This window comes from Lepidochelys olivacea (genome assembly GCF_965140295.1).
Source record: "Lepidochelys olivacea isolate rLepOli2 genome assembly, chromosome: 21".
NCBI classification, from domain to species: domain Eukaryota; kingdom Metazoa; phylum Chordata; order Testudines; family Cheloniidae; genus Lepidochelys; species Lepidochelys olivacea.
The window spans coordinates 3,028,196-3,040,938 of NC_140431.1; the positions used below are offsets into that span (position 1 = coordinate 3,028,196).

The 12,743-nt window shown below is 42.1% G+C and overlaps 1 protein-coding gene across 4 annotated transcripts in view; it reads left to right on the forward strand.

Annotated features, from left to right (window-relative positions):
- KCND3 (potassium voltage-gated channel subfamily D member 3) overlaps positions 1-12,743 on the forward strand; it is a 220,423-nt gene that overhangs the window by 157,375 nt on the left and 50,305 nt on the right. The gene's annotated exons all lie outside the window — the stretch shown is intronic.

Here is a 12,743-nt window from a genome sequence, read left to right on the forward strand (position 1 = left end):
ATAATCCCCCAACACCTCTCCAAGTTGCATAAACATTATTAGTGTCATTTTGCAGATGGTGAAATTGAGGCAGAGAATAAAAATATCTTGTTCCTGGCCACCCAGCCATGCAATGACAGATCCAGGTTTAGAAATCAAGACTTCCTGACCCCTAATTCTGCATTCACTCCACTCGAGTACCTTGCCTCCATAGCTCCAGAGCCTCCCCTGGCTTCCCAGCTGATGGAAATATGATAAATGGCAGAGAATCATAGAATCATAGGACTGAAAGGGACCTCGAGAGGTCATCTAGTCCAGTCTTCTGCACTCCTGACAGGACTAAGTATTATCCATCCCTGACAGATGTTTGTCTAACCTGCTCTTAAAAATCTCCAGTGATGGAGATTCCACAACCTCCCTAGGCAATTTATTCCAGTGCTTAACCACTCTGACTGTTAGGAAGTTTTTCCTAATGTCATGTCCAACCTAAACCGCCCTTGCTGCAATTTAAGCCCATCGCTTCTTGTCCTGTGCTCAGAGGTTAAGAAGAACAATTTTTCTCCTTCCTCCTTGTAACAACCTTTTACGTACTTGAAAACTGTTACATGTCCCCCCTCAGTCTTCTCTTTTCCACACTAAACAAACCCATTTTTTTCAGTCTTCCCTCATAGGCCACATTTTCTAAACCTTTAATCATTTTTGTTGCTCTTCTCTGGACTTTCTCCAATTTGTCCACATCTTTCCTGAAATGTGGCACCCGGAACTGGACACAATACTCCAGTTGAGGCCTAATCAGTCCGCAGTAGAGCGGAAGAATTACTTCTCGTGTCTTGCTTACAACACTCCTGCTAATACATCTCAGAATGATGTTCACTTATTTTGCAACAGCATTACACTGTTGACTCATATTTAGCTTATGGTCCACTATGACCCCCACATCCGTTTCCGCAGTACTCCTTCCTACGCAGTCATTGCCCATTTTGTATGTGTGCCACTGATTGTTCCTTCCTAAGTAGAGTACTTTGCATTTGTCCCTATTGAATTTCATCCTATTTACTTCAGACCATTTCTCCAATTTGTCCAGATCATTTTGAATTTTAATCCTATCCTCTAAAGCACGTGCAACCCCTCCCAGCTTGGTATCCTCCGCAAACTTTATAAGTATACTCTCTATGCCATTATCTAAATCATTGATGAAAATACTGAACAGAACCAGACCCAGAACTGATCCCTGTGGGACCCGACTCATTATGCCCTTCCGGCATGCCTGTGAACCACTGATAACTACTCTCTGGGAATGGTTTTCCAACCAGTTTTGCACCCACCCTATAGTAGCTCCATCTAGGTTGCATTTCCCTAGTTTGTTTTATGAGAAAGTCATGCAAGACAGAATCAAAAGCCTTACTAAAGTCAAGATATACCATGTCTCCTGCTTCCCCCCATCCACAAGGCTTGTTACCCTGTCAAAGAAAGCTATCAAATTGGTTTGACATGATTTGTTCTTGACAAATCCATGCTGACTGTTACTTATCACCTTATTATCTTCTAGATGTTTGCAAATTGATTTCTTAATTATTTGCTCCATTATCTTTCCAGGTATAGAAGTTAAGCTGACTGGTCTGTAATTCCCTGGGCTGTCCTTATTTCCCTTTTTATAGATGGGCACTATATTTGCCCTTTTCCAGTTATCTGGAATCTCTCCTGTCTTCCAGGACTTTTTAAATATGAAGCTTTGTCTGCAGGAGGATTTCGAATGTGCTTTAGTTGTGCATATCTCCACTGAGAGCATCACAGCCTCTATTGGCTAGTAACAGGTTCGAGCATAAAAGTGAACAAAGGACAACTTGGGAGGAACAGGAGGGAAAATGTGATGTGTAAGCAGCATCTAGCTGTGCTCTGAAGTGGGAACCATGGCCAGACCTTCCCTGCTAGAGATAGGATCTCTAGGACACAGGACCTAAACATATGGAATTAGAGAAACTAAAAGTTGGTGAGAAAAAGGCCAGATTCCCTGCTTAAGTCAATGGTGCAGGGAATTTGGCTTAGTTTAATTAAGACCCTAAACAAAAGACCGAGAAAAAATTGTTGTAGTTTTTAATTGCCAGTTTACTCACTTGGTGTTTGTAAAAACCACGGGAGGAAACAAGAATTATTTGCCTTCGTTTTCTGCCTGCTAGTGAAAGTGACATGGACATTATTTCACTGGAGGTTCAAAGAGACATTAACATGATTGCATGGAGTTGCCCCTGTTAAATGGAAGGACATTAGCTCCTCTGAGCTGTCATGTTCAATATATGTGGGTTTTGCAAATGCAACTGAATCATTCTGGCTGATTTTTAGAGCTCCCTTTTTCTTCATTGAGATAAAAACATTGCATAGTAATGGGCAACAAAACTAAATGTAAAAAAAAGGACCTTTAGCACCTGGAAAGCTACATGCTAATTCCATACTTCATTCTGTCTTGTTCATGCAAGAAGTTTTCAAAATCATATTCCATTGTATGGTACATTACTCTTCTATCCTTATTATCCTGGAAGCTGCAACTAATGGCTGGGGGTGGGGGTTCGAGGGGATATTCTCTTGATTCTACAATACGCAGCAAGGGGCTAGATAGATAAGGAAAATCTCACTGACCTGTTAATACCAATCTAAAGCACTAATGCTAAGTCACTTAAAGTAACACTGTTTGTGTGTTTCAGTCACCCATTGGAAGTTTTAAACGCTTCATATGTTCTGTATGAAAACCATGAGGCTTTGCATCAGACGGCAGGAAAGGCCTTGCTACTTTTTTAATGTACCCAAGAGATGCAACAGGGCCTCCTGGTTACCGTGTGAGACTGGGAACCAGCCATTTCTGAGTTCTAACGTTGCTGCTGACATTGGTTTCTTATGCAACCTTAAGTAAGTCAGTTAAGCTCTCTCTGGGCCATGCATTGCTCCATGAGGAAGCCTATTGCCACCAGCTGTGCAATAAGACAGTATTCACTCTGAACAAAGCTATCGGAAGCTGGCGCTCTGTGTCTGTTCACCTGGGGATCTTACAGTGTGCTAAATGGATCCAATAGGATTTTAGAGTGAGGGAATAGGTTTTCTATAGAACTTGTTCCAAATACTTACAGACTATCATAGAGAATGAGACCCTTTCTGTGGGTTTTATGAGTCATCCTATAGAATTCAATAGCAGGGATGTGACTTACTATTAAATGTTGTAGAAAGGTCTAATGAAAAACCTTTAAAAAGTTATCATTTTTATTACATTGTGTAGGACTTTTCCATGATGGTTGTAAGGATTCAGTAGTTAATATTTGTACCATGACTAGAAGATATAAAATGCAGGATTGTATGCTCCTTGGAGCAGGGACTGTTGTTACTATATTTACAGCACCTAACACAATGAGGCCCTGACCTGACTGAGGCTCTAAGTGCTAAGCAGCAATAGATTGGGATGCCATCCCTAGGAAAAAAAACCTTCTATTAATCCCAGGCAGAAAGTTGAAATACTATATATTCAAACCCATCAACGCATTCAATTAGAACAGCGTTTATTAGAGTCCCTAAGAGTCTGAGATAATGCCCATTGTAGTTAATTAAAAGCCTCCCATTGATGTCAGTAGGCTTTGGAGCAGGCTGCCCTTGGATGGCAGTCTAGCAAATGGTTAATGCACTTCTAAATACCTGTTCCTGGAGACAGAATTAAGATAATGTGGCTCATGTTCTCATTCCGGCCCACATTAACATGCTGTTCCTCATTTTTTAAATCCATGGTTTCTTAATCATGAGCTATACGGGGTTTATACCCAGATAATAAATAGCTGGTCTGTAAACTGTTAGCCAAGTGAATATAATTGAACAGAGCATGGGCTACTGCTGGTTAAAAACCTCTTTTTTTAAGTGGGGGAAAAACTGAAAGAAAAACGCCTAGTCTCTAATTTTTCTCATGACATGTGCAGCTATTTCACTGATGGAATGGCTTCCAATGGCCCACAGAACATAATGTTACTTAACCTCTATTACAGAGGTTGGATTTTGAGCAGACAATCCTCTAATTGGCTTTATATGTTCTTGGCATGATGGCAAGGGGAGGGTGAAATTCCACTTATCATCTCGTCTGCACCTGAAGGAAATAAATGAAAATGAATTCTACAATGAGGATAGTCTACGGAGCTTAAATTTAGATTTTAAAAAGTTTAATTGTTTCTAAACCCTAACACAAATTCATTTGTTTAAAGCTAAATTTCTAACTCCCCCCTAAAATGTAGGCCATAATTTTAGCTTTCTACAGGGACTAATCAGTTTATGAAGGTAGTGATACAGCTGGCTTTGGTGATATTTTTCAGATATGGTCCTTCTTATGATGTCATTAATTTTTCTTAATATGTATGAGTGTCAGCAACATACCAATCAATTTCTCTTTTTAAAAAGATTTTCTTTTCCACGGAGTCATTACTTTAATTTCACACACTTTTTCCGTATGTCACTGGAGTTGTTTGCTGGACAAGCTAAGCTGGCTGTAAGCAAACAAAGTTATGCTACTCTTGGCTCCCTTTAGATAGGGGTTACATTTGTATTGTAGGTAGTTCACTGGCTTATGCTATTTGCTATTTTTCTGGTATGTACCAAAACTTTTAGCAATTTAATGTTGGAAAGGTAGAATTATAGACTTCCATTGAGACTTAACAGCTGGGAAATCATTTCTGAATCCTAAAACTCCAGTACTAAAAAGAGCCATGTAGAGAAAAGCGATGCCTTTCATTTCGCAAAAGAAAAAAATATTCTTGATAACACTCAATTCTTCAATTTAATCCTTTATGTCAGCTAACCTGGGCTTCCTCTCTTAGAAGAATGGTGGCTGTGTTCTTCAGTCTATATAATGTATCTGTCATTTTATTTAGTGCAGCTAAAGAAAAGCCTTGTAAGCGATTTAACATATCAGAAGGTTGAAGTAGGACAATAGTATTTGAGAGACTTGAATATAAAGAAACCAGCATAGACAGCAGGAGGTTATATTACGTGGATATTTTTCATTCAGGGTATTCATGGCTGGCAATTAAAGTCAGCTCTTAGATGCATTTGGTCTTCTAAGAAGGTTTTAAGAAACCTACACACAGTAAAATGGATGGATGGCAAAGTGAGGGTTCTTCCATGAGATGATCTATGAAGATTCAAGCAGGGTGACATGGAGAAAGGGGGATAAGGGGGGCACTGTTATGCCCCATGGCCGAGGGATGGGAAGATGATGAGACAGTTCCTATTGAGACAGATCCCCATATTATATAAATTGAGCCCGGTTCCACGGATACCAAATCAGTTTTACATCCGCTGATAATCTGGCCCTCTACAGAAAACTGCAAGCAAGTAGACTGGAAAAGAGCAACCTCATCAAAATCTTCTCATTGGCTTTGCAAAGGCTTCATTACTGGAGCACCTGCTAATGTCTCTATACTGTAGTTAAGGGTCTTTCAGCTTTTTGATTATAATCCTCTATTTTTAGAGTCTGTGCGTGTTGCACAGAGAGAGATATGATCATCAGAAGATGTTGTCGGGAGAGCTATTTTTACACTGAATCATTTGATGAGCCGTTCAGCACCTTATTTATTGCTGTCTCCAGCTGGAGGACTTCAAGGGATGCCCAGACAACTTCACCATTAAAAACCAAAACTCAACGGCAGTGACCTCTATCTGATAACAATTTCTTAGTGAAAGAGGGATAAAATAACAGCATATTAAAATGTGCAAGACTGATAGTTGCTAATAAGGGTGAGTGCCATACAACCCTTGTTATGACTAAGAATGAAGCACTCCTGACATGGATAATAATTTTTCTTGGATTCGAGCCTCCCCAAGTCTGAGTCTCCTGGTTCTGTTATGAACTGAAAGCAGGTAGAGACAAGTATCAGTTCAGTTTATGGGAAATATGCTTTTCTGATAGTAATTAAAAAGAAAGAAAAACAAACAAACAATCTTAACAGCCACAATATTTTTACTGCTTTCTTAGTAGTTTGAATGTTGCACACACACAAGCTGACTTCCAAGTAGTTATTTTCTTTCTGTGTGAGGGGAGGATGAAGGAGAGAGGAAGGAGCTGGCTGTGAATTTTCCTTTAAGGGCCCAGTTCTGCACCTTTTACTCATACTGACCTACTTAGTTCTATTGAGAACTGATTGGGGCTACGCGTGTAAGTCCATTTGCTTAAAAACATCTCTTCAGTCTGAGTAAAGATACCAGAACCAGGCCCAAAGGGACAGAAAGGATCTGCTTGCTACCTGATCTAGCGCATCTTCCTAGAAAGTGTAGGATTACTCCCTGCAGTATATTCTCCACTGCTTTGTCGAGTCCATTCCTCTAAGATTATAATCCTGATATCCTTGGACTCTGAAGTCTTCAACCAACATGGTCTGTAAGAGAGACCCACCCATGACTGATGGGACAGAAATTAAGCTTGTTCACCTCCTACTCTGGTACTATGGGAGGCAGCTACCCCTCCTGTTAATCTCAATGTTCAAATGAATATAAATAGCTGAAAGCAGGTATTAAGTAGGAAATATCAACATGAGACCACTGGGAGAGATAACAAGATGCCATAGACTCAGCTGCCCACAGTGTGACCATGACACACATCCATATATCTCATTCTCAAAGGATTCAACCACTTCCACTACTAAAGAGTCTGAATATCTACAAGAACAACTGGCTCAAGATGAGCCCAGGCAAGACAGAAGTGATGCTAGTCGGAAAGGGGAAACGCTTTGATGCCCTAGCTGATATGTCTCTACCTCCCTTTGAAGGCCCACAGCCCCTATTCATCAGAGTGGTGGTGTGACACCTCGGAGTCACATGTGGCTCCTCACTCATCGTAGCTGAGCAGATAGCCTCAGTCTCCCAAACTGCCTTCCTTTTGCCTCCAGCTGGCTAGGAAACTTCATCCCTTCCTCCTGGATGAGGACCTGGACAAAGGGACCCCACCTCTGTCACCTCCAGACTGCGTTATGCTGTGTCTGAAGCTGAATGTGAAGATGATGCACAGGCTCCAGAAATTACAGGATAGCTGCCCACCTTCTCCATGGTTTCGGCCATCGTGAGCACATCGAACACATTCTCAAGCCCTTCTCCTGGGTCCCAGTCAGTTTCCAGTATCAGTTTAAGGATTTAGTCCTGATTTTCACAGCAAGTAATGAATCAAGCCCTGCTACACTGAAGATCGGATTTCAGTCTGTGACCCAACACAACAGCAGCACTCTCCTGGGAGCAATGCAGATCTCCAAGCCCAGGGCGAAGCATGTGAGAGCTGAAGACAAAGCTTTCTTTGCTGAAGGGATCTGGCTGTGGAACAAACTTCCAGAGACCAGGTGACTCCAGATTCTGACCATCTTTAGGAAACACTGCAAAACCTTCCTCTTTGGAAGAGCTTTACCATCCTAAGAATCACTCACAACACTCCCTTTTACCCAATAAACACCTATCACCCAAGCAAACAAAACAGAGGAAATTACTAAAATCTAAAAAACCCACCTATCCCCAAACAGAGATAATATCCCCAAAAGAGAGAAGTACCAGAGACTCCATGAAACCCATTAGGGACTTGGCTATTACTATTGATTTTACATGGAATGCGCCCCGATACTATGGAGATGGGGAGCAGTACAACACCTAGAACTAAACTGAGCAATATCACAGAGTAAAGAACTCTGAAGTACAGAGCAGCTTCCTATACCCGTCAATTAACCGCCCCTTCCCCCCCCCCCCAAAAAAAAAAAAGATTTCATATTTTTAACCTTAGCTGATTTACTGTGGAATCAATTTTCAGTGACTTATGCCCATGCTAGATGCTCCAGCAGAGCACTAATCCATCAAAAGCAACCCAAACACCCACTGTAGCTACAACAGGGAAGGCCTCGGTAACATTTTCTTTAGACCCCTTCTATGAGAAAGGCAAGACTCCATTTGCACCCTACTGAGTAATCCGGAAGGGTTGTATATCCTTGCATACACAAATACAGGCCATTTTGGGGCCTACATCAGAGGTGCCTAATGTAATAAAGTAAGTAAGTGGAACAGCGTGAATTCTGGCTAGCAGTGAAACGTAAGTGTGTTTAGACATGCTTTACAACTAATGCAGCCAATTTGCAGCGCATATCTCTGGATATGCCTGGAGCCATTTGCCAGGCTGTATTAACTATAGACTTCTAGATCACTGTCATTATTATTTGCTTGACAATAGCACCTAGAGGCCCCATAGTGCTGGGTGATGTGTATATACATAATAAGAGACACTCCCTTCCCTAAAGATCTTATCATCTAAATGGACCAAGCAGACACAGAGGGGGTTATTCATTGCCATTTCATAGGTGGAGAACTGAGGCACAGAGAGATTACATTATTTACTCAAGGTCACAAAAGAAGTCTGTGGCAGAACCAAGGATTTAACGGAGGTGTCCTAAGCTTAAATCCGGTGCCTTAAATGTAAGGCTGTCCTACCTCTCTGGGACAGTCATGCTCTATATGGCCAAGCTGAATCCACAGCCTGGTGTTGCTTGCACTGTATGCTCCAAGTTCCTAAAAGGCCCTCTGAGTATTAATCATAATCTAGCTCTTTTATCATCTCGCTATCCTAATGAGTTTATTGACGAATTACCAAAAATGTACTTTCTGCAGAAGTATTTTTTCCCTTCTTACAAACAATTAATGGGGATGTCTGAGGTTCTTTGACTCTTGTCAGAAAAAAAAAAAAAAAAGGAAGGTTTGGGTTTAAAATGTCCCATAAATGCTCATTGAAAAACAATATTTTTTGATTATTTGGCATCTCTATTATAAATATGCCACAAGGCCATTAGCACCTAGCACTTTTATTCGGGGAAGAAAACAAGTGGTCACTGTAGCAATTAATATTGCAGTAGACTCACATGCCAACAGAGGAGTAGCAACAACCATAGTCTTAAGGGTCTGGTCCAGAGCCCACTGAAGTCAAGGGGAGACGTTCCATTAACTTCAGTGGGCTCTGGGTCAGAGCACAGTACAAATTGCGGTACACTGGTACCTCATCGAAAGGGGGTTAACAGGTCTGGAGACTGGCGGCCTCTAACCAGGGAACACAGCACACTCAATCGTGCAAGATTGCCCATAATGTCCTTTACTTCCAGGAACTGTGCAGCAGGGCAGTTTGAGTCCACTTAGTTCTTGGCTTCTCTGCTACAATTGCCAACAAGCGTCTCCATTGTGGCAGTAAACTGTCTAATCAGTGTCTATTTACATGCTCTTTGTTAGCATGTAAGATTGTGCAGCACACAGAGAAAAGGACCTCACCCAATTACAGCATAATGTGTTGGGGGGGAAGGGGTATCTGTTCAGGAAAATTAGCAACTCTGGAAATCATATGAACAAGTTGGCAATTTAAATTCCCTCAGATAGATCACACCATGACAGGTATTTTATTGTATTACCATCTTTAATCCATAGCTTCAGAAGAATCTCTTAATGACCAGCTACATTTGAGACTAGGGTTAGAGCTCGTCAAGGCCTGATGTCTTCTTTATTAGAAATGAAAGCTACCCAAAGTGAACTCGCAAAGGCTCTGCATTGTCAAGTGGAATGAATCAACTTGTTCCATGCCTACAGACTGCTCAGAAACTGATGCCAAAAGGTAGGAGTAGGCGACAGTAATATTAAACACTTTTTAATTATATAGCATGTGTTCCTTTAGTCTTGGTTTCCGAAGTTTTAACTGAACAGGCAGAGGCATAAGCGTTACGTAATACAGAATTCTCCTTGGTGAAGGAGAGAAGAGGCCATAAAGGTTAAAGCAAATGCACTAGGAAGTTTCTGTATCTGTCTACCTTGGGCTATGAAGATGCCTTTATCAGCAGTTACAAGGCTTTGAAACCAGGCTCTTTTTGGGCTAGACTGTGATGCAGATTACTTGCTTGTGCAGGAGAGCAGGAGGGAGTCAACTGCCCCCTCCCCTACCTTACACTCCAAGGCGGGATACGCAGTCCAGAAGCACAGGAGTAAGAAGAGCTACTCATTTGCTTAGGGCCTGATCCAGCTGCAGTGAAGTCAATGGCACTCTTTCTATGGACTTCAGTGGGAGTGGGGTCGAGCATTAATCCCTCCCTGGAATAGGTGGGCAGGGCAGGGAATAGGCAGAGCCTTGGTTCCACCGCTTTCCCCCCCGCCACACACACACACACATAGACACACACTCTTCGTTCATTAGAGTAGCTGAACCAATGCCAGAGAAAGAACTAGGGGGAGAAAGGTCATTTACAGATGTTCTAGTCCATGAATGCTAGGACCCTTGGAGCAAGGAGGAAGCAGGGGAGGATCTGTGATAGAGAGCAGTGTCTCTGAGTCATGCTGCCTCTGTTCTAATTGCTGTAGGTTCTTATACTGCGCTCATCACTCTAGTACCGTTGCTAATCATACTGGGAGAGTGACAGATCGACACGCCGTAGCCCTCTGCCAACATGGTTGTGTTAGTAACACAACACGAACACCAAGTGAAGGTTGTCAAGTGTCAGCTGCAGTTGTTTGCCGGTTGCATCTCAGGCTTCCATCAAGCCATTCCTGAACATAGATCACTAGTCTTCTCCGTACAGAAGAAGAGTGTCATTTCTGAGTGGCCAGTCGTATCTCCGTCCTGTCTGCTCCTCGGGTGGTGCAGTTTATGCTTGGAGCTGCGCCTAAAGTCACAACATAGTCCCCAGTTCTCCCTTTATTTTGCACCTCTAGCTCAAGGCACAGCTTTGCAGCATAAGCATGGAAAGACAGATACAAAAATGCTCCGGCACCAGGTTAGCATTCTTGACACACTGACTAGCAGGCAAGGAAAGATACTGAAATCAAGACTTTCAAAGTATCTGCTCTGCAGGGACCTGGGTAAAATCCGAAACAGCCGTGGTGGGCTAGTGTGCAGTGAGATTACACCGCTTCCTTAAAGAGAGACAAGTCCAGCTTGCTTTTCAAGTTACAGAACAACATCTTAACTGTCATGACCATACAGTATTTAAACAGAGTTATACTGTGAGTTATCACAGGAGACCCCGCCTCACTTCCCTCGTTTCCCGAGAAGCAACAAGGCAACAATATGTTGCAATATCTCTTGTGGCTCCCTTGATAGCCCACAAATTAACCCATGTCACCAGCAGCCTGGAAGTAAGCATGTGGCTTTGCCATTCAGAGCAGGGCTGAAGAGTGTTTATTCATTGTTCTCTATCCTGAAGAATAAGGGAGCAGCAGCGAGTGTTCCTCATTTGAAAACGCTATGTTTATGGCCCTCTGGTAATGCCAAATAAACAAACAACTGCATTGTTGATAGTAAATTGACTGTGACAGATGAAAAAATATGAGGGATTTTGGAGTTTTTTTGTGAGGGTTTTTTTGTTTTTGATAGCTGCAGCTGCTTTACAGATGCCAGCTCCCAAAAACATTAGGTCATCTGTATTGCAAATCCTGTTGGGAAATGAAGGTTTACAGGTCTCTGGCATAACCTGAAACAAGTTTTCTTCTCTGTATTCCGGAATGCACCATACACAGTCAAAGGGAAATCATACTGAAGTTCATACAGTTACTTGTTTTTTGAAGAGTTAGTGCAGACAAGGGCAGCACCCAGGTACCAAAACCACATCATTTTTATCTCAGCTTATATATAGGAAACAGTGCCTCAATTAGTATGCAAAGTTATTAAGCTATGTCATTTTTATTAGGATTATTGCATGTCATATCTTATAGGCAGACCATCCTTTACTAAGATCCATGGCAAGCCTTACCAGCTAGGTAAGATGAGACTGGGACCCTACTACAAAATGGGTAGGCCCTGTTGTGATACAGTAAGGATCACTCTTCCCATTGAGTCAATACTAAACCACAGTACGAGCTTTACTCAAAATCAGCAGTAAGCCCTAGTGCAGCATACAAAGTTGGAGGTGCCCTAATTCAAACAGGGTATAAAACCAAGGCTGTGGCCTTTTGTGGTCATTGAAGATCCCATGGTGATCTTTTCTACAAGAGATAAGGCTGTTAACTCGAGTGTCTGGCTGTGTTCCAGCTCAAGTAACTACATTCTACCTCCTGAAATTTCCCCACCACTTTCATTCAGAGATGGTATTCCTCTCTTCTTCCTGCCCTACACTGCTGCGGTGGAGTTTGGAACATCTGCTGCATTCCAGAGGCATACACATGGATGAAACAACAGTAGATTCCTTATTTACCTCTCAAAGGTTTCTGATGCTTATTTAATGGTGGTACAGCCCACACCGTTTAGAAACTGTTCAGTAGCTCGACACAGTCAGTCTCCAGCGCTCTCAGTCTGGCAGCTTTCACAAACACTAGATGTGCTTTAAACAAGAATAATAGGCAAGTATTTAAAGATGTTATTGCATCAATACTATTCGGCCATTGTTCTTAACCCTGCATTGTCTTCACATGTTTTGGTTGCATCTATTAGAAATTTTAGTTGCTATGGTGGTTCTATGCTCTCCCTCTGTAATTCAAAATCAGCTCTGGCAGCTTGCACTTCCTTACAGCACTCTGAAACCTTGTGACATGCAGAGCACCTGCTGCAGCATAACCTAATGGCTACACACTGGCTCACCACTGGTTATCCTCTGGAACAGGGTGAGCATTTCATAGCTGCATGCTGAGTCCTCCTTAGCCTCTTTAGCACGTTTCCCACTTCCTCAGAGAAGCAGAAATTATACCAGATGCACAATGTCTTGCCTTGCTTTAGTCATGCCTCCAAAAGTTACAAGTGCTCTGTCTTTAAAATATGC